Source organism: Ammodytes marinus (assembly GCF_949987685.1).
Source record: "Ammodytes marinus genome assembly, chromosome: 11".
NCBI lineage: Eukaryota > Metazoa > Chordata > Actinopteri > Uranoscopiformes > Ammodytidae > Ammodytes > Ammodytes marinus.
This window is the reverse complement of record NC_137215.1, coordinates 30,790,329-30,816,031: the sequence shown is the minus strand read 5'-3', so window position 1 is coordinate 30,816,031 and position 25,703 is coordinate 30,790,329. Positions and strand designations below refer to the sequence as shown.

Sequence of the window (25,703 nt, the reverse complement as noted above, 5' to 3'; positions counted from 1 at the left end):
TGCTAGACCTGGGTTTAACTGCAACTGTGCCTGTGTCCTTCCATTCCCTGACAACGTTCCTTACAGTAGAAATTGACAATTGAAACCTTTGGGAAAGCTTCTTGTAGCCTTCCCCTAAACCATGACAATGAATAATCTTTGTTTTTAAGATCTTTTGGGAGCTGTTTTGATGATCCCATTCTGTCTCACTTCAGCAGAGAGTCAAAGAGAAGTGCAACTTGCATTTAGGCACCTAAAATACATTTTCTCATGATTAAACAGACAATTCTATGAGGTTCAAGGCTTAACAACATAATCCAACCAACTTTGTGTTTAAAATCATCAGTTTTACATGCTGTTACAGGCATTAAAATCAACAAAACCACAAGGGTTCCCATATTTTTGCACAGCCAGTTTTTCACATTTTATTTTATTTCATACAACCAAATACTGCTTTTCAAAAAAATCTTTGTTTGGAAAACATCCCAGTACTTAGCTGTTCCTGGTAAATTAAAGACATACCACTTTTATATTTTTTGTGTGAAAGCAGAGTCAATTATAATGCCGGCTGAGAGGGGTTCCCAAACTTTTTCATATGATTGTGTCACTACTTCAGCCACAATTTAGTTTTTTGTCACTTGTCTGTTCCCATATTAACTCTCTTGTCATTTCAGACCCGGCCACTCCCCCCTGCTCTGCACTCCCTGCTGATTACTTCCACCTGGCCTAACCACACTCACCTGCTCCCCATCAGCTATTAGCCCCACAGTATATATACCGGTTCATTCCCTCAGTTCCCTGCCAGATTGTCTTTGTGTTACATTGCTCTCCAGCCTATTCTGTATTCCTGCCTGTTTACCTGCCTGCCTATTCGTATTTTGACCCATCCTTTTTGGATCCTGGATTATCCCTTTGCCTGCCCCTCTTGGACTTGTTGCCTCGCTACCTGGTTTGATTATTCATTAAACTTTGTTGCTATACCTGAACTGTTTGTTGTCGTGCTCTTGGGTTCTGGCCTGCCATTTTGGTACAATCCTGACAGTACAATCTGGCCAAAAGATGAACCCAGCCGACACAAAGGCTCTTAAGGAAGAAGTGGCAGCACAAGGTGCCGCCCTACACCAGCATTCGAGACAGTTCACCGCTATGGAAGTGGCTTTCCAGGAAGCTTCGGAACGCCACAATCAGCATTTTGAGGTTCTGAGCGGCCAGCTCCAGCAGCTCACGCTGGCCAGTCAGACCCCAGCGGTTCAACCACCCACCAGCCCTCCTGTCCCTGCTGTCTCCCGTCCAGAGCCCCGCTTAAGTACTCTAGAGCGCTTTTCTGGAGCTCCAGATACCTGTCGCTCCTTTCTGACTCTGTGCTCATTGACTTTTGAACTACAACCTCTCACATATCCCACGGAGAGGTCGAGAGTGGCTTTCATGATCACCCAGCTTACTGGGCGGGCCCGGAACTGGGGTGCCGCCGAGTGGGAGAAGCAGTCGGCTCTCTGTTCTTCGGTGGCTGCCTTCTCTGAGGGTCTTCGGAAGGTGTTTGATCATGCTACCCCTGGTCGAGAGGCTGCTCGGGGTCTGTTTAACCTGGCTCAGGGGAGCCGGAGAGTGACTGATTATTCCATCGAGTTCCGGACTATCGCTGCAGAGAGTGACTGGAACTCTTCCTCCCTGGCTGACGCCTTTTACAACGGACTTTCTGATGCCATCAAGGACGAGCTGGCGGCCCGGGATCCTCCAGGGGATTTGGACGTTCTCATCGCCACCGCTATCCGCATCGATGGACGTATCCAGGAGAGGAGACGAGAGAAGGTACTGACCAGCACTTCCCGTAGCCTTCCACGGCTTCCAGTTTCACCTTCCACTTCAACATGTTTTCCTACCGCTGCTGCCTCTAGTGACCCAGTTGAACCCATGCAGCTGGGCAGGACCAGGCTGTCAGCTGCTGAACGACAACGGCGCCAAAGGGAGAACTGTTGCATGTACTGTGGAGAGGGAGGCCATTACGTGTCATCCTGTCCAGTAAAAGACAGGGCTCACCAGGAATCCAGAGGGCGCTGGTGAGCCGCATCAAGAACTTTGAAGGTCCCTCTCGAGCACTACTTCATGCCCAGCTCAACTTTAATGGTCTGTCCCATACTGTCGCTGTCCTCATTGACTCGGGAGCTGACACCAACCTTCTGGATCGGGGCCTTGCCACGCAGCTGGGTATTAACCAGGAACCCTTGGCCGAGCCTATTGAGGCTACTGCTCTCGATGGGCGCCTCCTCTGCACGGTAACCCATCGCACAGTTCCTATTCATCTGGGCATATCAGGTAACCACACTGAATCACTAACCTTTCACCTGATTAATGCACCTCAGCAGCCAGTGGTCTTGGGGTATCCTTGGTTAATTAAACATAATCCACACATTGACTGGAGAACCGGTTCCATTCTACAATGGAGTGATCAATGTCTTGCGGTCTGTCTGAAATCTGCCTTGTTACCTGCCTGCAGCACCCCTTCTTCTAATGAATCCCAGATCTCTCAGGTGTCCCGTCGGAGTACTACGACTTAAAGGAGGTGTTTAACAAGGTACGGGCCACCTCTCTTCCCCCACACCGCCCGTATGATTGTGCCATTGACCTCCTCCCTGGCTCATCCCCACCCAGGGGGAGGCTCTACTCTCTGTCAGCCCCGGAAACCAGGACCATGGACGAATACATAAACAACTCACTGGCAGCAGGCCTCATCCGTCCCTCTTCATCACCTGCTGGAGCAGGGTTTTTCTTCGTGGGTAAGAAGGACAAATCCCTCCGGCCCTGCATCGATTACCGCGGTCTGAATGATGTCACCATTAAGAACAGGTACCCCCTCCCACTCATCTCTTCTGCATTTGAACTTTTGCAAGGGGCCTCTGTGTTTACCAAGCTTGATCTCAGGAATGCCTATCACCTAGTTCGCATTCGGGAGGGGGATGAGTGGAAGACGGCGTTCAATACCCCTAGGGGCCACTACGAGTACCTGGTAATGCCTTTCGGACTCACAAATGCTCCTGCAGTATTCCAAGCCTTAGTGAATGATGTGCTCCGGGATTTTCTCAATGTATTTGTGTTTGTTTATCTTGATGACATCCTCATCTTCTCCAAGTCCGAACAGGACCATGTGCAGCATGTCCGCAGGGTTCTCCAGAGACTCCTAGAGAACCAGCTGTTCGTGAAGGTCGAGAAGTCCGAGTTCCATGCCACTGAGGTGTCGTTCCTGGGATACATAATTTCAGTCGGAAGTATTCACATGGATCCCACCAAGATTAAAGCGGTGGTGGATTGGCCGGTTCCCACCACTCGTAAGAAGCTTCAACAATTTCTGGGGTTTGCCAATTTCTATCGTAGGTTTATCTGCAACTATAGTTCTGTAGCAGCTCCCCTGACAGCCCTCACCTCCCAAAAGGTAGCCTTCCAATGGTCCCCTGCTGCAGGAAGGGTGTTCAGTGAGTTAAGGTCACGGTTCTCTTCTGCTCCCATCCTCATCCTACCAGATCCAGAACGCCAGTTTGTCGTTGAGGTGGATGCGTCAGACTCCGGGGTGGGGGCAGTCCTGTCTCAGCGGTCAGGTAAAGACCAAAAGTTACATCCATGTGCCTTTTTCTCCCGCAAATTGTCCCCAGCGGAGAGAAATTATGACGTTGGAAACCGGGAGCTATTGGCGGTTAAGATGGCTCTCGAGGAGTGGAGGCACTGGTTGGAGGGGGCGAATCGTTTTGATTTTACCCTGTCTTATCGCCCAGGTTCTAGGAACGTCAAACCAGATGCCCTGTCCCGTCAGTTCCAATCCGAACATGTTCCCACACATCCTGAGAGCATCCTCCCCACTAAGATGGTCATCGGCGCAGTTACCTGGGACATTGTGGACAAGGTAAAACGGGCCCAGGCCGACCACCCGGCCCCCAGTGCTTGCCCTGATAATCGTCTGTATGTGCCTGTGAATCTCCGCTCTCAGGTCCTCCAGTGGGGACATTCTTCTCGCCTTGCCTGTCATCCAGGGGTTAGGCGCACTCTAGCCCTGCTGAAGCAACGGTTCTGGTGGGCTACCATGGAAGAGGACGCCAAGGAGTTCATCGCTGCTTGCTGTGTTTGCTCCCAGCACAAGATCGCTCGCCATGCCCCTGCGGGCCTTCTTCAGCCACTGCCTGTTCCTCATCGTCCGTGGTCCCACATCTCGATCGACTTCGTCACCGGACTGCCTCCCTCCGAGGGTAACACCACTATTCTTACTATTGTGGACAGATTTTCTAAATCTGCTCAGTTTGTTCCGTTGCCCAAGTTGCCATCTGCCAAGGAAACAGCTGAAATGATGTTGCATCATGTTTTCCGTCTGCACGGCCTTCCCTGTGACATTGTCTCCGACCGGGGGCCGCAGTTCACTTCTCGTTTCTGGACAGAGTTTTGTCAGCTGTTGGGGGCCACGGTCAGCTTATCCTCGGGTTTCCATCCTCAATCCAACGGCCAGACTGAGCGGATGAACCAGGAGATGGAGACTGCCTTGCGCTGCATCACATCCCAGAACCCGTCCTCCTGGTCCAAGCAGCTCCTATGGGTGGAGTATGCTCACAACACACTTCCAAGTTCAGCAACAGGTCTTTCCCCCTTCCAGTGCTCTCGAGGATATCAACCTCCATTGTTCCCTGAGCAGGAGCGAGAGGCCAGTGTCCCGTCTGTCCAGGCGTTCGTCCAGCGATGTCGGCGCACCTGGGTGCGGGCCCGTGCTGCTCTCCTGCGCTCGTCCGACCGATACCAGAGATATGCCAATCGCCGTCGGACCCCTGCACCCGGTTACACTCCGGGTCAGAAGGTTTGGTTGTCTACACGGGACCTTCCGCTCCGGGTGGAGTCTAGGAAGTTGGCTCCCAGGTTTGTGGGTCCGTTCCCCATCAATAAAGTCATCAATCCTGCTGCAGTCCGTCTCCGTCTTCCTCGCTCCATGAGGATCCATCCCACCTTCCATGTATCCAAGATCAAACCCGTTAAAGAGTCCCAGCTCCAGGGTCACGTGACTACAAGGCATGGCACGGTAACTTCCTCTGCAGGTGAAAGACCTTTACACCTTTGTTTTTGCTCTAAATATTTGTCAAACATAATTCAAAAAAACGGAAAAGGTGCCTAAGATAAGGACGCGTTGATGTCAGGAGTTTGTAAGCGCACAGATACCAGGCAATCTGTAAAACAGCGGGAGACCAACTGGCGAGCCACCAAACAAATCATGGCAGACAAAGACACACCGGACTGGGCTGTACACCTGATCACGGAGGTCTCTAGCTTTAAAGAATCGTTCAAACAAAGTTTTGATGAACTGAACGAATCGATCAATGGACTTAAGAAAGAAACACGGGCCACATTAAACAGAGTAATTAACGCGGAAAAGCGCATCGGCGCTATAGAGGATCAGATTGCCGGAGACAATACAACTCTGAATGAACTGACGAAAGAAGTGGATTTATTAAAAAATAAATTAACCACATTCGAAGGCCACAGCAAAAGAAACAACATAGTGTTGGTGGGCCTCGAGGAGGGGGCAGAAGCTGGCGACCCAAACAAGATGATCGAGGGCATTTTGAGATATATTTTGGATTTAAAAGTTGATGACATGGTCCCAGAAATCGAAAGACATCATCGAAGTCTCCGTCCCCGCCCGGGTCCAACCGAACCTCCTCGCCCTTATCTAATGCGGATGCTGAGATGGAACGACAGACAGGCTATTCTGAAAGCTGCGGGAAATAAGAAGGAGCTGAGCTGGAGAGGAAGACGTCTCCACGCTTTTCAGGATCTACCTGTGGATATCAAGAAGCAGCGTGCCAACTTTGCTGACATCAAGAAGAAGCTGCAAGGCACAGGCCTACGATATGGCATGTTGTATCCTGCAAGACTGATAGTCACCATCGAAGGGAATAAACACATCTACAATAACCCAACAGACGCAGCCAACGATCTGAGGAGCAGGCTTCCTACTATATTTGGCTAACGTTCGCGGAGAGACGAGGTATGATTAAAGCAGCAAAGTATAGTTTCACCTGTGAAAACCACTTTCAGCAGTCAGCCTGTAAATACAATTTTCTCTCTATCTCCTCTAAAGCGATTGAATATTTAATATATAGTTTCATGCTGTGACGAGAGCGTTCCGGTTTGACCGTGAGCGCGCTTCATGAGAATTCCCGTGCGTAATGATGCCGGAGACGCACCGTTCTGTATTTCTATTTGGAGCTAGTTTTCATAATTATTATTTTGTGTAAGGTGAAGGTCTGATCACTGCAGCAAGGTCAGCTGTGCCTTTTATATTAGTTCACGGACAGGGAATGGACGTAGAGTCGTTCCCCTTTTTGTTATGTGTATATTTGCCTTTTGGCAATCTTGATGTTGTCTTTTGTGTGTTATGTGCCTATCCCCCCTCTATGTGTGTGCAGAACATTTATAATTCCAGGGCATATTTTTGTATTTTAAGTTCTTATTATTTTCTTTCTCCTGTCAGCAAATTCATGGGAACTGTAACTCAATGTGGAAAAGGTTACTATGACTACTATTAAACTAGTGAGCTGGAATGTAAAAGGGATTTCTAATAAAACAAAGCGATATAAAATAATAACTCATTTGAAATCCCTGGAAAGTGATGTGGCAATGTTACAGGAGACACATTTGAAGAATGCATTAGCTGTTAAGTTAAGACAGAGATGGGTTGGACAGGTATTTTCAGCTCCAGGTACAGGGGCCTCCAGAGGTGTCAGCACTTTAATAGCAAAACGTTTATCTTTTAAGTTAACCCAAGAAATAGCTGACAAAGATGGCAGATATATTATTATATCGGGTTTCCTACAAAACATAAAGTGCACTTTGGTGAATGTATATGCTCCTAACACAGGGCAGGCAGAATTTCTATCTAGATTAAATGTGATTTTAGCTCAATTCTCTGCTGATCCAATCTTTATGGGTGGAGACTTTAACCTGGTTAGCGAACCTGCTGTAGATAGGTCTAGCCGCCCACTCCCATCTGATAGGTCACTCTCGGTAGCATTTAAAGATTTAAAAGAATCTCTGGCAATGTCTGACATATGGCGTGTAGTGAACCCGGGTTTGCGGGAATATACATTCTATTCTCATGCTCATAACTCATACTCAAGGATTGATTATATACTTTTGTCCCAAAACATAGTTGAGAATGTGATTGACAGCAAAATACACAATATTATTATTTCAGACCACGCCCCTTTGTCAGTCCTCCTCTCTCTCTCTCAGAACAACCATAAAAATAAACAGTGGAGATTTAACAACTCTTTACTCAAGGATGAAGAGTTTGTGTCCATATTAAAAGAGAAAACAAAAGAGTTTATTAAGATCAATCTAACTTCAGTGCCCTCAATACAAATAGTATGGGAAGCATTTAAGGTTACCTGTAGAGGATGGATTATTAGCTACGCTACAGCCAAAAAGAAAAGAATGGTGATGAAGAAAAATAGTTTGACTTCAGAGCTTAAGACATTAGAATCACAGCATATGTGGGATCCTATGAATATAAGATTAAAAAATGAAATGCTGATCTGTAAAGCAGAACTACAATCAATTATACATGAAGAGACGGCATTTGCACTGTTTAGACTTCGTCGTAAATATTTTGAAAGTGGTGACAAAGCAGGCAAAATGCTAGCCTTAAGGTTAAAACAACTGCAAAATCGGCAGTCAATTTCACATATATGTAAAAGCACTGGTGAAGTAATTTACGAGCAAACACAAATTAATACAGCTTTCAGAGAATATTATTCAAAACTGTATCAGTCAGAAGGTCCAATAAACGAGAACGAGATGGAATCTTTTTTTCAGGACATCTCCTTACCATCCTTAAAAGAGGAGGAGAGAGAAAGTTTAGAGGCACCTATCACAGAAAGGGAAATACTCTCAGCTTTGAAAGCTTTCCCAACTGGGAAAGCACCAGGCAACGATGGCTTTACCATAGAGCTTTATAAATGCCTCCAAAATAATTTATCTCCACTTCTTACTTTACTATTTAATGATATATTAACTAATCACTCCATGCCACTGACTATGCGCCAAGCCACTATCTCGCTGTTGCCTAAGCCTGGTAAGGATCATTCACAAATGACAAATTTTCGCCCTATAAGTATGTTAAATAACGATTATAAGCTGTTTGCTAAAATTCTTGCTATGCGCATGGAGACCGCCATTTCCTCATTGATCCATCTTGATCAAGTAGGATTTATTAAAGGTCGATTTGCTTCCAATAATATGAGAAGACTCTTCCAGGTAATGGCGACAGCCAGCACTTTACAGCATCCAGCAATAGCCATATCGCTGGATGCTGAGAAAGCCTTTGACAGGGTAGAGTGGCATTATTTGTTTCATGTTATGTCAAAATTTGGTTTTGGACCAGTTATTATTAACTGGGTGAAGGCCCTCTATAACAACCCTAGTGCTTCAATTAGAACTAATGGAATTGTATCTGAACCTTTCCAACTTCTGAGATCTACCCGGCAGGGTTGTCCTGCCTCACCATCACTCTTCATTTTGGCCTTAGAACCTCTAGTATGTGCTATCCGAGCAGAGAGGAAAATCACTGGTATCCAGATTGGGGGTCATGATTTTAAAGCTAATCTATTTGCGGATGATTTGTTATTAACATTATCACAACCACATAAGTCAATCCCGCAAGTGATGAAATTAATTGAGGTATTTGGGAAGTTTTCAGGGTACAAGGTGAATTTTAATAAGAGTGAAGCCATCCCATTAAATACTATGACCTTTCCTTCACATCTGGGTTCAGCCCCCATTCAATGGAAGCCACAAGGTATGAGATATCTAGGAATCAACATTAAGACTCCCATTGAGGATATTTTTGATTTAAATGGCCCTGTCCTCCTTAAAACAATTAAGGAGGACATTAAGAGATGGACAGTTTTACCCATTTCATTATGGGGCAGAGCAGAAGTGCTTAAAATGAATATTTTACCTAGATTATTATTTCTTATATCAGCAATTCCTCTTAAATTCCCGCTTTACTGGTTCAAAGAAATTAACAAATTATTCACAGATTTCTTGTGGAGTAATAAAAAACCAAGAATCAGTTACAAAAGATTAACCAGACCGAGGAAAAGAGGTGGATTGGGAGTCCCAGATGTTTATTCTTATTACCTTGCCTATAATGCTAGGTTTCCTTTGTTGTGGGCCTATACAGGACAGAGTGAGTTAGGGAGTTGGAATTGGGTAGACGAAAAAATTTTAGCCAACCAAGACAAATCCCTCTCCCTAACTGCTTTATGGTATTACCCTAAAACCAACTTGAAAATAGGCAATCCTCTAATAAAATTTTCGTGTGAGGTTGTGAAAATTATCCAGAAACGTCTCCCCTTCAATGGAGCATACTTACCATCATGCCCTATATGGAGTAACCCTGTATTAAAAGCTGGTGGTAAAACATTAACAAACAAATCGTGGCAACAAAGAGGTATAAACCAAGTGGGTCAGATAGTGAAGGATGGGTATATGGTACCCTTTATTGTCTTAAAAACACAATATGATTTAAAAGATGTCGACTTTTTTGCGTATTTACAATTAAAATCTATTTTGGGGTTACTTATATCAAAAGAACCCACAGTAGAGATCCAGGATAAAGAGTTGGATATAAAACTGAGGGAGATTGCATCAGGAAAGAGAACAGTGTCAAGGTTGTATGAGTTGTTGACCACTGCATCCGTTGATAACCTATCCTCTATTCAACACAAATGGGAGCAGGACTTGAGCATATCCTTGAGTAATGCACAGTGGGATACTGTAACAAAAAACACTACAACCCTATCCAAATGTGTAAGATATAAAATTCTTCAATTAAAAATTTTGCACAGGGCTTATATAACACCAAGCAGATTAAAGAAAATGGACAATTCCCTCTCTCATTTGTGTTGGCATGGTTGTGGTGAGGCAGGAACATTGATACATCAATTGTGGCAATGCTCCGCAGTACAGAGTTTTTGGAAAGGTGTTATTTATAATTTGTCTTCTTTCTTGAATGTGAGAATACCACTCTGCCCATTAACTTGCCTTCTAGGCAGTAGAGTCGAAAACATTGAATCAACAGTCACCCAACGCATCATAGCCTTGGCTTTCCTGTCAGCGAAGCGAATTATTTTGATAAATTGGAAGATACGTAAACCCAATTGCTTTAGCATTGAAAATTGGCTGACGGACTTTTTAGACCTCCTGTCAATGGAACGAGCAGCATCAGCTCTCAATGACCATGACTGTGGTAAAGAAGATCCCTGGAACTTTATAAGCATGAACTTAAGAAACTGGACATTTAAATGAATTTATTTAAAAGTATGGATCTGCACCCTCCCCCCCCCGTGTTGTATTTTGTATTGTCCTGTGAGTTGTTTGTCTTGTGGTGTATGTATATGTTGTCTGTGATTGTTTTGTTTAAGAAAATAATAAAAATATTAATTAAAAAAAAAAAAAAAAGAGTCCCAGCTCCAGCCCTCCTCCAGACCCCCGCCGCCCCCCCAGCTCATTGATGGAGGGCCTGCCTACTCGGTTCATCGTCTCATCAGGTCGCGACGACGGGGAAGGGGTTTCCAATACTTGGTTGATTGGGAGGGTTATGGCCCTGAGGAGCGCTCGTGGGTCCCGGCTCGCCACATCCTGGACCCCGACCTCATCACCACATTCCATAGGGACCATCCTGATCAGCCTGGTGGGACGTCAGGAGCCGTCCCTAGAGGGGGGGGTTCTGTCACTACTTCAGCCACAATTTAGTTTTTTGTCACTTGTCTGTTCCCATATTAACTCTCTTGTCATTTCAGACCCGGCCACTCCCCCCTGCTCTGCACTCCCTGCTGATTACTTCCACCTGGCCTAACCACACTCACCTGCTCCCCATCAGCTATTAGCCCCACAGTATATATACCGGTTCATTCCCTCAGTTCCCTGCCAGATTGTCTTTGTGTTACATTGCTCTCCAGCCTATTCTGTATTCCTGCCTGTTTACCTGCCTGCCTATTCGTGTTTTGACCCATCCTTTTTGGATCCTGGATTATCCCTTTGCCTGCCCCTCTTGGACTTGTTGCCTCGCTACCTGGTTTGATTATTCATTAAACTTTGTTGCTATACCTGAACTGTTTGTTGTCGTGCTCTTGGGTTCTGGCCTGCCATTTTGGTACAATCCTGACAGATTGTATCATTTAGATTAGATGGCAAGATGATAAGGCAGATTCTTTGGAACAACTAAAAAAGGCAAAAGTTGATGATGATGTGAACAACTTGTTTGTGCTTTTAAGTCGCCAGAACGCAAGAAACAAATCTTTGAGGCTCAATTTACTTTTTCAATCTACAGTAATAGGCTCTAGCTCTATTGATATTAATATAGGCTAAATAAATTCCTAAAGATACAGTATTTCTATTATAAAATGTATTGCACCATGAGCCATAACTGTGACCATTATATTATATAGCATAGGCCTACTTGTGTTAGCCTTAAGCCTAGCTCAGTCATTATGCCATACCATGTCACCTCCTGCTGTGTAATGAGCTGCATTGAACACAAGAAGATCTATTGAGAACACCAAATCCATATTTCATGTTATTTTGGTGAAAGTAATGCAAAAGTAATGTAAAAGTAGTGTAATGCCTTACAATTCAAAGACAGTAATATTGTAATGTAACTAACTACTTTGAAATGCCAGTAATAAGTAATAAATACCGCATTACGCTTTTGAAGTAACTTGCCCAACACTGATTTTAGGGTGCTCTACAAAAAAGCCTCTTGGACCATGAAAGTCAACCTGGAAATATGTTCGGCTAATTAGCATAAACTGAAAAACAGGGTTTTATCAACAACTGTGTCAAGTTTTACTCTATCAACACCAAATGTCTCACGAAACCCCGGGGGACTATGACGCACGTCTCCGAAAAATATTAGTAAGATAGCTTGAAAAACATGGCCGCCATTGACTAAAACGTTTACGCAGGGGCGGGGCTTAATAACAAATTGGCCATAACTAATTGACCATAGGTCCTATCATCATGAAACTTGCAGGATATGTGCAGAATACATGTGGTAGCATGGCCCTCTAAGCTTGTCGAGGTTAACCCATAGGGGGTTTCCCCCTGACTCTGATTGACTTGACATTTCTTACACATGTAAAGCCTCTTGGTCCATAGGGGTCAGCCATTATTTTCTTTCTTCCCTAACTTACATGACCTGAAATACAGTGAAGTCACATTCACTCTGTGAATTTCCAACCTATCATCACCAAATTGTATACACAGCATCAGGGGACGGCCACAACTCGGGACTGGAGTTAGGAAAGCCCGCGGCGGAGGTTCGTAGAAGCGTTCTGGCCCGGCCGAGGGCCGGGGCGCCGCCGAAGCGGGGATTGGCGGCCTGCGCAGGGCTGCCCGTACTTTCAAAATCTCCGCGGGATTTTCTAGTTCTTTTTACTATCCTACAATCAACAGCTGTCCATAAAAACTTTTGCATGCAGAGTGCACATAATTGGGACATACTATTAAAACAAACTCCTTTGAGTTTAATAACTTGAACCTGATCCTTTTTTTGTCAAACTTTCAGCTAAAATAAATCCTGTCTCAAATCCACTGTAGTGATTTAAAATGAAACGTGTTACAAAGATGTATTTCTTGAGACAGATATTCCATTTTGAATGACTGCAAACATCTCATGCATAGGGCTGTATTGCCTTATTGTACAAGTAAAATGTGTAACTTTCCTTTCATGGTAAAGTTAACTTGCCAAAAAATGTCAAACATGTAATTGAACTACTTGAATCACTACACAACTATGCATATAGTTGAAAATGTGCAAGCTACTACATCATGGAGTTCAAGGACTAGTGTAATGACATGCAGTTCCCTACTCCCCAGCACTGTCATTACGGCCTCCACACACATCCTACCTCTACTGCGCGTCTACCTCGCCTCTGCGTCTGACTTTTTGTCACTGACCGTGTAATCAACCTAGAGCGGGCACACATCCAACCTCAGACGCACTGCTGATGAGCGTCGGAGGCACGTCTGCAGCGACGCTCCCCTTTACGTCAGGAGGCTCGCCTATTTTTTTCTGAGAGCCGCGCGTCTCTCTCGGGTCTCTCTGCTTTAACTGATAGAGAAATACTCTGCTGCGAGTCATATTGACTTCATACAGGTGTAGGTACCAGATCGGCTCGGCTGCCAGATCGGCTCGGGTTCCTAGATGCGCGATAATGACGCACTTCCTGTGCGTTTAAATACAGCCTGTATCTCGATTCAGGGGTTGCGGTCTACGAAAGCTGCATTTGAAGACCGATTGTATAGCGGCGCGCAAAGGTTGTTCCATTTGCAAGGCGCCTTGCAAGGCTCCTCATATGCAGCCGTGAAATGCAGCCTTCGTTTCACGGTTTGGAAGGCTGCTTCAGATGTGTCCTTCGCAGCCCAACATATCCCATGATTCATTGCGTTTTTTTCAGAGATGGCATACAATAAAATAAAAAATAACAAAACAGCAACGTGTTGTGCCATCTTCTTAACTTTTATCTTCCTTTGTTTTTTTCTTGTACTTTTTTTTCTTTTCGTCTGGTAGACAACTTCTTTTTCTTTTTTCCTCTGTTGACAAGGCTGTCTCCGTTGGCAGCTATCAGGGTTGCTAGGCAGCACAGGAGCGGCGAGTCGTCACGCAAGGTAACGGCTTGTTACGTAAACCGGAAATGCTCGTAAACGGAGACCTGCGGAGACCGTCCCGTTTAACAACGCTCGTTCAGCCCTGGTTCGGCCTTCGAATCGGCCTTCATAAGCTATGTCCCATTACAGAGACCACGCACTTAGGACGCAGTCTCGCGGTCTATGAAGGCTATAGCCTATGAAGGCCGATTTTAAGGCCGATTCCAAGGCCAACGAGCCTTGTTAAATGAGACGGTCAATGGAGGAAAAAAGAAAAAGAAGTTGCCTACCAGATGAAAAGAAAAAAAAGTACAAGAAAAAAAGAAAGGAAGATAAAAGTTAAGAAGATGGTGCAACACGTTGCTGTTTTGTTATTTTTTATTTTATTTTATGCAATCTCTGAAAAAAACGCAATGAATCTTGGTATATGTTGGGCCACGAAGGATACATCTGATGCAGCCTTCAAAACCGTGAAACGAAGGCTGCATTTCTCGGCCGCATATGAGGAGCCTTGCAAGGAGCCTTGCAAATGGGACAGCCTTTGCGCGCCGCTATGACGCAATCGGTCTTCAAATGCAGCCTACGTAGGCTGCAACCCCTGAATCAAGACACAGCCATAGGCTATAGCCTTCATAGACTGCGAGACCGCGTCCTACCAAGGAGGCGGTCTCTGTAATGGGATACAGCCAATATGGTCCAGATGCAGCCGCCACTGGCAAGTGGCGGCTGCATCTGGACCCTTCTCGAGAAAGCCGAGCCGATCTGGTACTCACACCGGCAGCTTTCGCTGTAGTTTCACCATTTCCTGGTGTGTCCCTATCAAAATAAAACTTCCAACAAGCAAAAATGTGTAAAAAAAAAAAAAAAAAAAGGCAATGGGGCGCACGGATTACTGTCCAGACTCAATATTAGACTCAATATAAATCATATGCATCATAAATGACACGAAAGAACTTCAAATTATCTATGAAAACTCTATGTAGAAAGATAGGGCTTTTAGAAGCAGGGCTGCAGCAGCAGCAGCTGCTGAGACGTTCCATGTGTGTCCGAGAAAAGTCAGAGTGACGCAGCAGTAAGGTAAGGCGACACGCTCCAGAGGTAGACGCAGGATGTGTGCAGAGGCCGTTATAGATGCATTTATTTCTCTGCATTCCTGAACAGCTTACATTTGGTCCAGAATGAATGTTACTTTTTATTTTTTTAAGATTTTTTTTGGCATTTGTATGCTTTATTGATAGTGTAGAGACAGAGTTGAAATGGGACAGAGAGGGGAGTGACATGCAGAGAAAGACCGCGGGCTGGAATCAAACCCGGGTCCGCCGCTGGCCGAGGCCCATGGGGGGACACCCTACCAACTGAGCTAAGGGCGCCCCAGAATGAATGTAACTTCTAACAGTCATTGTCCAGCCTTTAGAAAAAGTGCCTTTAGCCACTCTGCATTCTCAGTTACAGCGTCACAGGAATGGAACTCACTACCAGCTCATATTACAGAAATTAGTTCTTACCGTCCCTTTTCAGGACAGCTGAAAATATGGCTCATTAGTAATCTTTATGTACACACTAGGACTGCAATTGCTTCTCCTGCCGACTTCTTTGTAACTGTCGTGTCCTGCTTGTTTGTCTCTTGTGTGCTCCTGTCCTGTGCTGTTCATGTTGTTCAGTGTCTAAATGTATATGTTTGTGCTGCATGTTTGTGCTTTATGCTGCTGTAGATGTGTTTTTATTGTAGGCGTGTTTGTCCTGCTCTAATCTACTGTTTTGTGCACTTTCCTATAATGTTTAATGTACGCTGTGTTTTATTGTCTGCTTATTTTATTGTTTGTTTGCCATTGTTAGTCAATTCATTCTTACTATGTGTTACTGTATTTTCTGAGTCGACTATGTTTTTTAATCTTTGTTTATACATGCATTTTATTTCTGTAATTTTAGGTTGCCTTTTACATATCTGGCAGGGGACATCAGATGAAAACTAGCCTCTTAGGCTAACTCTGGCTCACTTACATTTTGAATGTTGATTAGTGTGCAATGTCCCTGAACTAAACCAATAAAATAAAATAAATAAATAGTTTTGACTGCTTACTGCATAGGCCTGCTCTGCTCTCACACTCTATTAACAGCAAGACAAATGGCATGCACATTGTTCAATCACTGTTTGTCCAACAAGGGTTAACAATTTAGCTCAGCCATTTAAACAATATGTTTAGTAATTAGAAAAAAAGGTTTTATAATAAACCCAATCTGTTTCCTTTTTACTCCATGTGTTCAGGCAGTTCAACACTGGGGAAATACTGGAAACGTTTTGGAATACAGATGTGAAACACTATCCTCATTGCCAGGCATTCTGTAAAGTGCTCTTCAGTGTGCTTTGGATAGATCATACTTTAGTTTCCGTCCTGTGTCTTTCCAAAAAGGAAGAAACACGTCCTATTTTGATGTTACACTTTTCAGCGATTAGGCCTAGTTATAGCCTGTTTTGTCACTCAAGTCTCATCATGGTCATAAGCACCAATCATGTGGCAGTAGGCCTATTGGTAGAGTGCTAGCATTTATAGAAGTAGTCATTGATACAAGAAACATAATCAGTGAACAGCGGTTTCTATAGCCTATAATACAAATATGCACCTTTTCTCGACTTCTGCAGTTTCAACCTGAACTCTGTTTCATAGTAACCTATCATATGAGCTATTATCATATGTCGCCTTCAATTGCCGCCAGTCATGTTGTAATTTTTCACCCCATGCGGTCATAACTGGCGCATTCTTTCTGGTATTGTTAGGCGTTATTATTTGTTAGTTATGCTTCAAAGGGGCCGATCTGATTACCAGTGTCAAGAAAAGATTGTACTAAATATGGCTCGGTAGGCTACAGAGGCATGCAGGACAGGATATGAGGAGAGGTACGTGAAGGCATCACGCTCAGAGGAGGGCGGCTGGCTGCTGCCACAAAAGGCTACTGTGAACAACGGGACGCTCCTAGCTAAACTATCGGGCTGATGCGGTAAGTCTCTGTCTTGTGGATTGTTTTGTTGTAATGCCTGTTAGAAGAGTTTATATTGGTCAGACTGCATTGATAGATTCTCGATAAGCGACTTACTTCGCCCACCACGTAGCCTAGCCTACACACAGCAACGTAAGTGGGCGGTGTAAAAACTGTGAAATACTTTTAATACGAGATATTATGAAACGGAGGCACAGCCTGATGATACTGAAAAGAAGATCCCAAGAAACTGTGAAGGGCCGAAGTTGGATCCTATGCAGCCTTGCCTAGACTACTGTAGCCTACGGAGGATTTCTAAATTAGTTTAGTAGGCGTGTTGCACATACATATTTCACATTAGTGAAATATCACAACGTCTGCAAGATTGCTGCTGCTTCACTTCCTCACCGTTGAGTAGGCCTCGTTGCCTCAGCACTGTTATTCATGTTATTAAGTCTTTTAGTTTTCTCTCTTCATGTTCTTTTGTAAAGGATTCAGCAGTTGAATTGTCCAACATGAAAAGGAGTTTTGATCAGTAGTCTGTTATAATCTTTTGGTCTATGGTCATTGGTCATGACTCATGACAGGAACACAAACCAGCTTCCTCTTCGCTTGGGTCACGTGTTTGGTGACACTGTTGCCATGGTTTCCTTGTTTCACAACGCCAAAGATCAGCATTCAGACATTCCCTGTGAATTTTGAATCATTTCCCTAAATGTTTTCAGGCCAGATTAATCTGGTGCTAAGTAGCCTATAGGGACATTAGAGGATAACTATGAACAGGTCATATAAACTGGAGGAAATCTGAGGAGTGAAATGTTAAACAGGTTTTATTAATAACATAACCAGTATTGTTTTTGTTGCTGTGGAAAAGGCCTGTGAGCTGAAGCTAGGGCAGAGAGAAGCTTCAGATCCACTAGCCTGGTGTAGGCCTATGTCACAATTGAAATCATAAAAATAAGACAATTGACAGCTCATTGTGTGTATAGATAGATTCCAGCAGCGGTAGTACAGACAAGACACATAAACAAGCAAGAAAAACACAAGCTAAAATGCACCAGTAGACATGGTAAAAAAATTAATTTACAGATTTATATTTATAAATAAATACATTTTAAAAAGAAGCAGCAGCAGCAGATGTTAGCAGAAATGATTATATCATATTTGTGTTGTTCATGTTTAATAAATGGAGTGTATAGCAATAAAATAAATAGATTATGCAAGCTCGATCAGTCTATCCTATTTCTCTTTATCCACTGTACTCCTCCTGCTGCCTCCCCCCTCCTCCCTCCATGTGCGGAGTTGTGGAGTGTGATGGCACGATGGACAAAGGAGTTTTTTTGAGTGGCATGGTTTTTTGGTTAACAGTAGAACATCTTTAACATCATGCTGTTGCAGGTCTGCTGCTGAACAACATTCAGTGGTTCCTGGTTAGAGAGAGCGTCCCTGTAAAAGAAGTAGGCTAGCTTCTCAAAAGCATACATCAAAAACCCGCCAATACAGCCATACAACAGTATAAAATAAAACCATACATTCTCCTCAGGTGTAAGAATAATAATAACTAGAAAATCCCGCAGACATTTTGAAAGTACGGGCAGCCCTGCGCAGGCCGCCAGCCCCCGCTTCGGCGGCGCCCCGCCCGTCGGCCGGGCCAGAACGCTTCTACGAACCTCCGCCGCGGGCTTTCCTAACTCCAGTCCCGAGTTGTGGCCGTCCCCTGATGCTGTGTTTACAATTAGGTGATGATAGGTTGGAAATCCACAGAGTAAATGTCACTTTACTGTATTTCAGGTAAAGAAAGAAAATAAAAGAAATTAAAAATAATCATGGCTGACCCCTATGGTCCAAGAGGCTTTATTGTAGAGCACCATGAGCTGTACATGTGTAAGAAATTGCAAGTCAATCAGAGTCAGGGGGCGAGGGGCGTGGCCTGTCAAACATTGCATTTTTGAATGATGGTTTTTGCATTTGTGGCGCCCCCTATGGGTTAACCTCGACAAGCTTAGAGGGCCATGCTACCACATGTATTCTTCTGCACATATCCTGCAAGTTTCATGATGATAGGACCTATGGTCAATTAGTTATGGCCAATTTGTTATTAAGCCCCGCCCCTGCGTAAACGTTTTAGTCAATGGCGGCCATGTTTTTCAAGCTATCTTACTAATATTTTTCGGAGACGTGCGTCATAGTCCCCCGGGGTTTCGTGAGACATTTGGTGTTGATAGAGTAAAACTTGACACAGTTGTTGATAAAACCCTGTTTTTCAGTTTATGCTAATTAGCCGAACATATTTCCAGGTTGACTTTCATGGTCCAAGAGGCTTTTTTGTAGAGCACCCTAAAATACACCTGTGTGAGAAATTTCAAGTCAATCGGACTTACGGTGTGCGGGGTGTGGCCTCTCAAACTTTCTTCAGTCGGGGCTTAATAACAGCGCCCCCTAGCGGAAATTCAAAAAACTGTCCGAGAGGCTATATTGTAGAGCACCATGAGCTGTACAAGTGTAATACATTTCAAGTCAATCAGAGTCAGGGGGCATTTGTGGCGCCCCCTATGGGTTAATCTCGATAAGCTTCGAGGGACATGCTACCACATGACTTCTGCACATACCCAGCAAGTTTGATGATGATAGGACCTATGGTTAAGGAGTTATGGCCAATTTGTTGATAGGCCCTGCCCCTGCGTAAACTTTTTGGTCAATGGCGGCCATGTTTTTCAAGTTGTCCTACTAATCTTTTACGGGTATGTTTATTGTAGTCCCCCGGGGCTTCACGAGAAATTTGGTGTTGATACAGTAAAATTTCAGAAAGTTGTGGATAACACCCTGTTTTTCAATTTATGCTAATTAGCGGGAAATATTCCCTGAAGGATTTTTATGGTCCCAGAGGCTTTTTTGTAGAGCACCCTAACGTACACCTTTGTGAGAAATTTCAAGTCAATCGGAGTTACGGTGTGCAGGGCGTGGCCTCTCAAACTTTCTTCAGTCGGGGCTTAATAACAGCGCCCCCTAGCGGAAATTCAAAAAACTGTATAATAGCACACCATTCGGGGTAGGGACGGACGTTCTGTGAAATTTTTGCATTTCTAAGTGAAACGGTGTCGTGTGGGAGGAGTAGCAGCTCGAAAATGTGGCGGAAGAATAAGAAGTAAGAAGAAGTCAGAAGAATAAGTATGGTGGAGAGTAATAATTACGGGCCCTCAATGAATTACGGGCCCTCAATACATTGAGGGCCCATACTTAATAATACATTTGATTTATAATGCACTTTATATTCAAGAATCTCAAAGTGCGTCAGAGAAAAAAACTATTAAAAAGGGGAACCTCAAAGAAAGTTTAGCTAAATTCTCTTTTAAAGAGATGCGTTTTGAGGTTCCGTTTAAAAAGAGCTGTAGTCTGTGGGGCCCTCAGGTGGTCAGGGAGGGCGTTCCATAGTCTAGGGGCAGCAGCAGAAAAGGCCCGATCACCCATGGTGCACAGCTTTGTATGTCGGGTATGGAGGTTGTGAGTGGATCCTGAACGGAGTGTACGTGAGGTTGTCGGGGGCTGAGGAGTTCCTGAAGGTAAAGGGGGGCATGTCTGTGAAGGCACTGGTGGGTGAGGAGGGAGACCTTGTACTCAATTCTGAGTGAGACAGGGAGCCAGTGCAGCGATTTCAGGATGGGGGTGATGTGGTCGTGCACCCTCATCAGGATCCTGGCAGCACTGTTTTGAATGTACTGGAGCCTCTGGATGCTCTTGCCAGGGATCCCGATGCAGTAGTCCAACCTGGAGGAGACAAAGGCATGGACGAGCTTCTCTGCATCTGCCAGGGTGAGTGTTTGACGGAGTTTGGCTTTGTTCCTGAGGTGGTAGAATGCTGTCTTACAGAGGTGTTTGATGTGGGTGTCAAAATTAAGTTGAGGGTCCATTTTAACACCAAGGTTGGTGACAGATGTGGAAAGCGGGATGTTTTGGCCAGAGAAGGTGATATTGGTGATGGTGGGGGAGCGGAGCTGATGTTTTTTTTTTTGTTTTTTTTTAACCTTTATTTATACAGGTAAATCCCATCGAGACCGAAGACTCTTTTACAAGGGAGACCTGTTTTCCTTTCCCACGTTACCATTCACACACACATTCATACACCGATAGCAGGCTAACTATCGACATTCACACGAGGCAAGGTGGGTGAAGTGTCTTGCCCAAGGACACAACAACCATGACACAGGTGGCAGGGCGGGGATCAAACCTCCAACCCTTTGATCATCAGCCGACCCGCTCTACCAACTGAGTCACAGTTGCCCCAATGTGGCGTGCCAACAAGGATGGCTTCTGTTTTGGAGCTGTTTAGTTGTAGGAAGTTGAGCTTCATCCACGCCTCTATCTCCTCCAGGCAGGTGGTCAGTGTGGATGTTGGCACAGGGGCAGAAGAAGTGGGGGTTGTCCTGATGTAGAGCTGTGTGTCATCGGCATAGCAGTGGTATGATAACCCATGCCTGCTAATGACACTGCCCAGGGGGAGCATGTAAAGTGAGAAAAGGGTGGGGCCCAACACCGAGCCCTGGGGGACAAGGCTGTTTCTGTTTCTGTACTGTGGCCATGGCGGAAACCAGACTGGAATTTTTCAATTCCCCATCATGGACCAGTCCACAATGACACGGCGGCAGCGGCGCCAAATGTATGTAAACAAAAGCCGCGATTCAAAATGTTCCTTCAGTCGGAAGTTTTTTTTGCCAGCAAGAAATGGAGGAATAAGTTATAAAAGGTAAGGCTTATCGACCATTATTTCTATCTGCTAATGTGTAGCTGTGGTGATTTTATAAGCCGATGTGACGCCACGAAGGTGTGGAGAGGTGCAAAGAGAGAGACACTAGGCTCATTAGAGCCCAGTTGCGGCTCGAGAGTAGCCCAGTGCAGACGGGGGAGTGAACAAAAAGCCTGACTGAAGCCCGACAGCTCGCCTCCGAGTTGGCTCGACTTGCATGTGCCGTCGGAAGTAGCGTCTTTATTGCGGCTGCAGTTCGTTTTCTAGTATTATTTTGAAGGCCTATTAGAAACATATTCGTAGAAGAGCTACACATACTACAACCGATTAGAAGCAGAATAGGAAACCAATAGGAGTAAACACTTCAAAAGCGAGGGACATTTTCAAAACAAGAAACGAGATATATCCCCATTCCCCACACATCTTTATCTTTCTTGTTATTTTACGAGATAAGTCTACTTTTAAGTGGTAAAACAATACTTTTCGATCCAAATAAAGGAGGTTTAGTATTTCTCCCTTTGCATAACAAATATGATAGGCCTAAAGAAAGTAGGTTAAATTTCAAAACAGAGTAATTTCAGTAATAAGAATGTAACATTGATGAAGTGTATGTAGGCCTAATAAAAGATCCCTTTTTTTAGAGATGAACATGATGAACTTTATTATGCTGATGTCTAACATTTAACATAGCCTACAATTCCCAGAGATCAATCAGGCTATGTGTTTGGTCCAGGGCTGTACGCTTATTTTTTTAGGTGGTAGCACTGGTGCTAGCAAGCAAAAAAATTCAGTAGCACAAAAATAAATTTGGTAGCACACAAAGTATGATTGAAAACTTGCATAACCTTAACCCTTGCATTTCGCTCTAATTACCTTTGAGCATGTCATCTTGGTCTCATTTGAGATTCTCAACTCATATTATATCCTAGTGTGTGTAGTAATAATTATGGAAAAATTAATAGGGGTGCACTGATTGCAATTTAGAAAAAATAATCTAACCTGCCAATTGCTTCTGTTAATTAAAACCAAACTTTAAAACATTAAACATAGCCTATTAAATAAATAAGTATATTGGTACAATTTAGGATACATTTGGCCTAAATAGGTTGTTGTGAATGTGTTGGGAGTAGCTTTTCAGTGGCTTATTTAAAACTTTGTAAATAGACTAGGCTACTGTTGACTGCTCGCTGCAGCTGAATGAGTTGCCTTTCAAGCTAGAAAAAAGCGCTAACTTCCTGTTCTTACCGGCTTCAAAATAAAAGTCAACTCACGTTTGGCTAGTAACAGGCTTTTAATGTGAAGGCGCACAGGAAATGCTCTGTTTGTACACGCGCTAACTTAACTGCGGTAATGTGCCGTCTCCTTCCGGTAATTGCCGTTGGTGAAGTTTTTATAGGTAGAATCGCTGCACAAGCACAGATCGCGAGGACACATATCTTTCACCAGCCAAAGTGAAGGGTGGACTCAATAACTTACTTGCCTAAGACTCATTTACCCGCAGTGTTAATGTAGAGCCCTCTAAGCAGTGTTGTGCAGCGCTCCTCTGTGTTTCAAAGACAGCCTCTCCTCATTATCAACCTGTCGCATGAGTGCGAATGGATTTGTATTCATCATCGCACGTGATCAATTTCAGTAGCAAATGCGATCAAAATTGTCGCACTGTACAGCCCTGGTTTGGTCACAATAGAGTGATCATTATTTTGTTTTATCTTCAGTCCATGATTAAAAATGGAACTGTTATGTTCTTAGTAGGGCCCAACCGATATGGATTTTTGGGTGCCGATGCCGATTATTTTCAGAGAAAAATTACGATAACGATTAAATCGGCCGATTAGGGGAGAGTGGCCTAAGTTGTGCATTTTGGAAGTTGTGCCACCCCTTGTTTCTAGAAAACCGTGGAAGAAATTGGAAATGTGACCACATATTTAAGAAGAGCCATCCATTTGACTCATCCTGTAAAGAAGGGAGACACAAGGAATAAGATATAAGCACATTTAAGCTCTAAAAACTGTGTTTTGCCTTTCAAAGTAAAATTTCCATGATCAAGGTTTTTTGATTATTGTGTCTGAACACTTATAGACAAGTTTGAAAACATTTGACAAATGTTTTACTGCTTTAGTTTGCTACACTTTGTGTCTATACAGTTAGCACGATGTCAGCCCTAAACTGCTGCATCATGCTCATTATCCATATGTCTGGGGTTGGGGTGATTTGTGCCAAAGGGCCTATGTGAGTTATAAGTAAGTAAGTAAGTAAAATGTATTTATAAAAGCACATTTATGACATTTTGCACTGTCCAAAGTGCTGTACATAGTGCATTCAGTAGGTAAACAATGAAGGTAAAATAACAATAACCAAAATAAAAGACGTAAAGCCCATACATCCACATAAACACATATAGTAGTGCATAGATAAGATAGTTAATGGGGAGGAAACACCAGGGTGTACATATGGGTTTTGAGCCTTGATTTAAAGGCAGAAATGTAGAGGGAATCACATTTGTCAGGTGGCAGTTGGTTCCACAAGCATGGAGCAACTAGTGCAAAGTACATTTCTGAGAGTTGTGCCAGTGGCATGGCTGTATACGCTGGTCACCAAAAGAAAGTGATTGTCTACGGTAGCTCAGAAGAGAGTGACATCTCAATTCCACTTAACGACACCACTGATGAGAGTTCAGATGGCCAGAAAGATGATGATGGTGACTTTGTCATTGTGAGCTTTGCAGGTAAAACCATTAGATCTGCTAGGCCTTGTTTAAGAAAATTGTCCTTCAATCTTTGTCAAATATTTACTTTATTTACTTTAAATAAACCTTAAATAAGTAATTGTCTTATGGATTTGTCTTGCATTACAGTTTATGAGATATATAGCAATGGCACAATTTACCCCATGGTATTCTCTCCAACCGCACAACTTACACCACACCGGGGGCAAGTTGTGCAACAAGACTTTTTTTTCCGAACGCTATATTTCTTCAACAGTTTATTCCAGATCCAAAGTTTTTATTGCCAGGGATGCACAACACCCTGAAATATATGTACATATTTGAGTTGGAGACTTTACTGTCAAGGCCTTACTTTAAAGTCACTTTGAGTGAAAAGTTGCACAACTTAGGCCACTCTCCCCTATTCTTTTTTTAAAATCCCATAAATATATATTGAAAAAATTTACTTTTTGAACCCTTAAATATATATAAATACTTGTTACTGTCGATAGGTGTACAGGAACTTTTTATTTATTGAAATATGCATTATCTACAAAAATTAAAGTGTTACAAATATGTCGAAAATGACATGACGCATTTTTAAACTCAGACATTCAGCATTTTATGTAACTGCACCCAACCCTCTGGAACTCCCTCCCTCCAAACATCAGCATCTCAGACTAAATAAACTCATTCAAAAGTCAACTCAAAACTCACATCTTTAAGAAAGCATAATTACAGCGGACTCCACTCCAAACCTTATATTTAATTTGTCTGTATTTTGTTTTCTTTTTCTACAAGTATGATTTTCTATATGTTTGATGTAAAGTGTCTTTGAATGACCTCCAATAAAGCACTTTATAAATTATATATAATAACTATAGTAATATCAACTACTATTAACAGTCAAGAGATGACCAATGACTCTGCTATTGGTGTCAGGGGGAACTGTCAAGTGTGAATTAATCCAATGTATTACAACACACCTGCTGCTGTTAATAGGCTATAAGGCTACCTCCGGGGCAGCAATGCATCTCACTCAACATGATTGCTGGAATAAAATAAAAAAATCGGCGGCCATTTTGCCGATTTTTCGGAGATGTGCTATAATCGGCCGATTAAATCGGCCGGCCGATATATCAGTCAGGCCCTAGTTCTTAGTGTATTTTATTTTTGTTTATGTTGCAACAATGATATGTATGCTTCAAGGAAGAGAGTAGAAAATACATATATTTTACATTTACCTGTTAAACCCAACTGCTGAGTCAGTGTGTGTTGTTTCACCATTGATGTTAGTGATCCATTTCCTCCTGTTTGTTCCTTTTAGAGAAAATCATTAATCTGGATATAATTAGTTGAAGAAACTATTTTGGAGTTCTTTGACAGTATTCATGTCAAATGTGAGAGCCGTGTTTCCAAATAAAACTAAAGATTCAAAATAAAATAAAATGTTCCTTCTCTTTTAAATAGTGACTGAATTGTGTTGAACAGATTGTTGTCATGAATTGATTTCCAGTTGGGAATATTTTAGTATTTTTAGTATGTTTTAATATTGTTATTATAGAGAATGTACACGGGTCACAAAGAGCATTGTTGATTGATGGATTGTACCTAGGTAATCCT

General features: G+C 43.4%; 1 protein-coding gene across 1 annotated transcript in view; it reads left to right on the top strand.

The window, feature by feature from the left end:
• Positions 1 to 16,582: 16,582 nt before the first annotated feature.
• cep68 (centrosomal protein 68) overlaps positions 16,583 to 25,703 on the top strand; it is a 33,773-nt gene continuing 24,652 nt past the window's right edge. The window contains exon 1 of the mRNA XM_080037190.1: positions 16,583 to 16,656. The gene's annotated coding sequence lies outside the window, so the exon portion shown is untranslated. The remainder of the gene's footprint in view (positions 16,657 to 25,703) is intronic.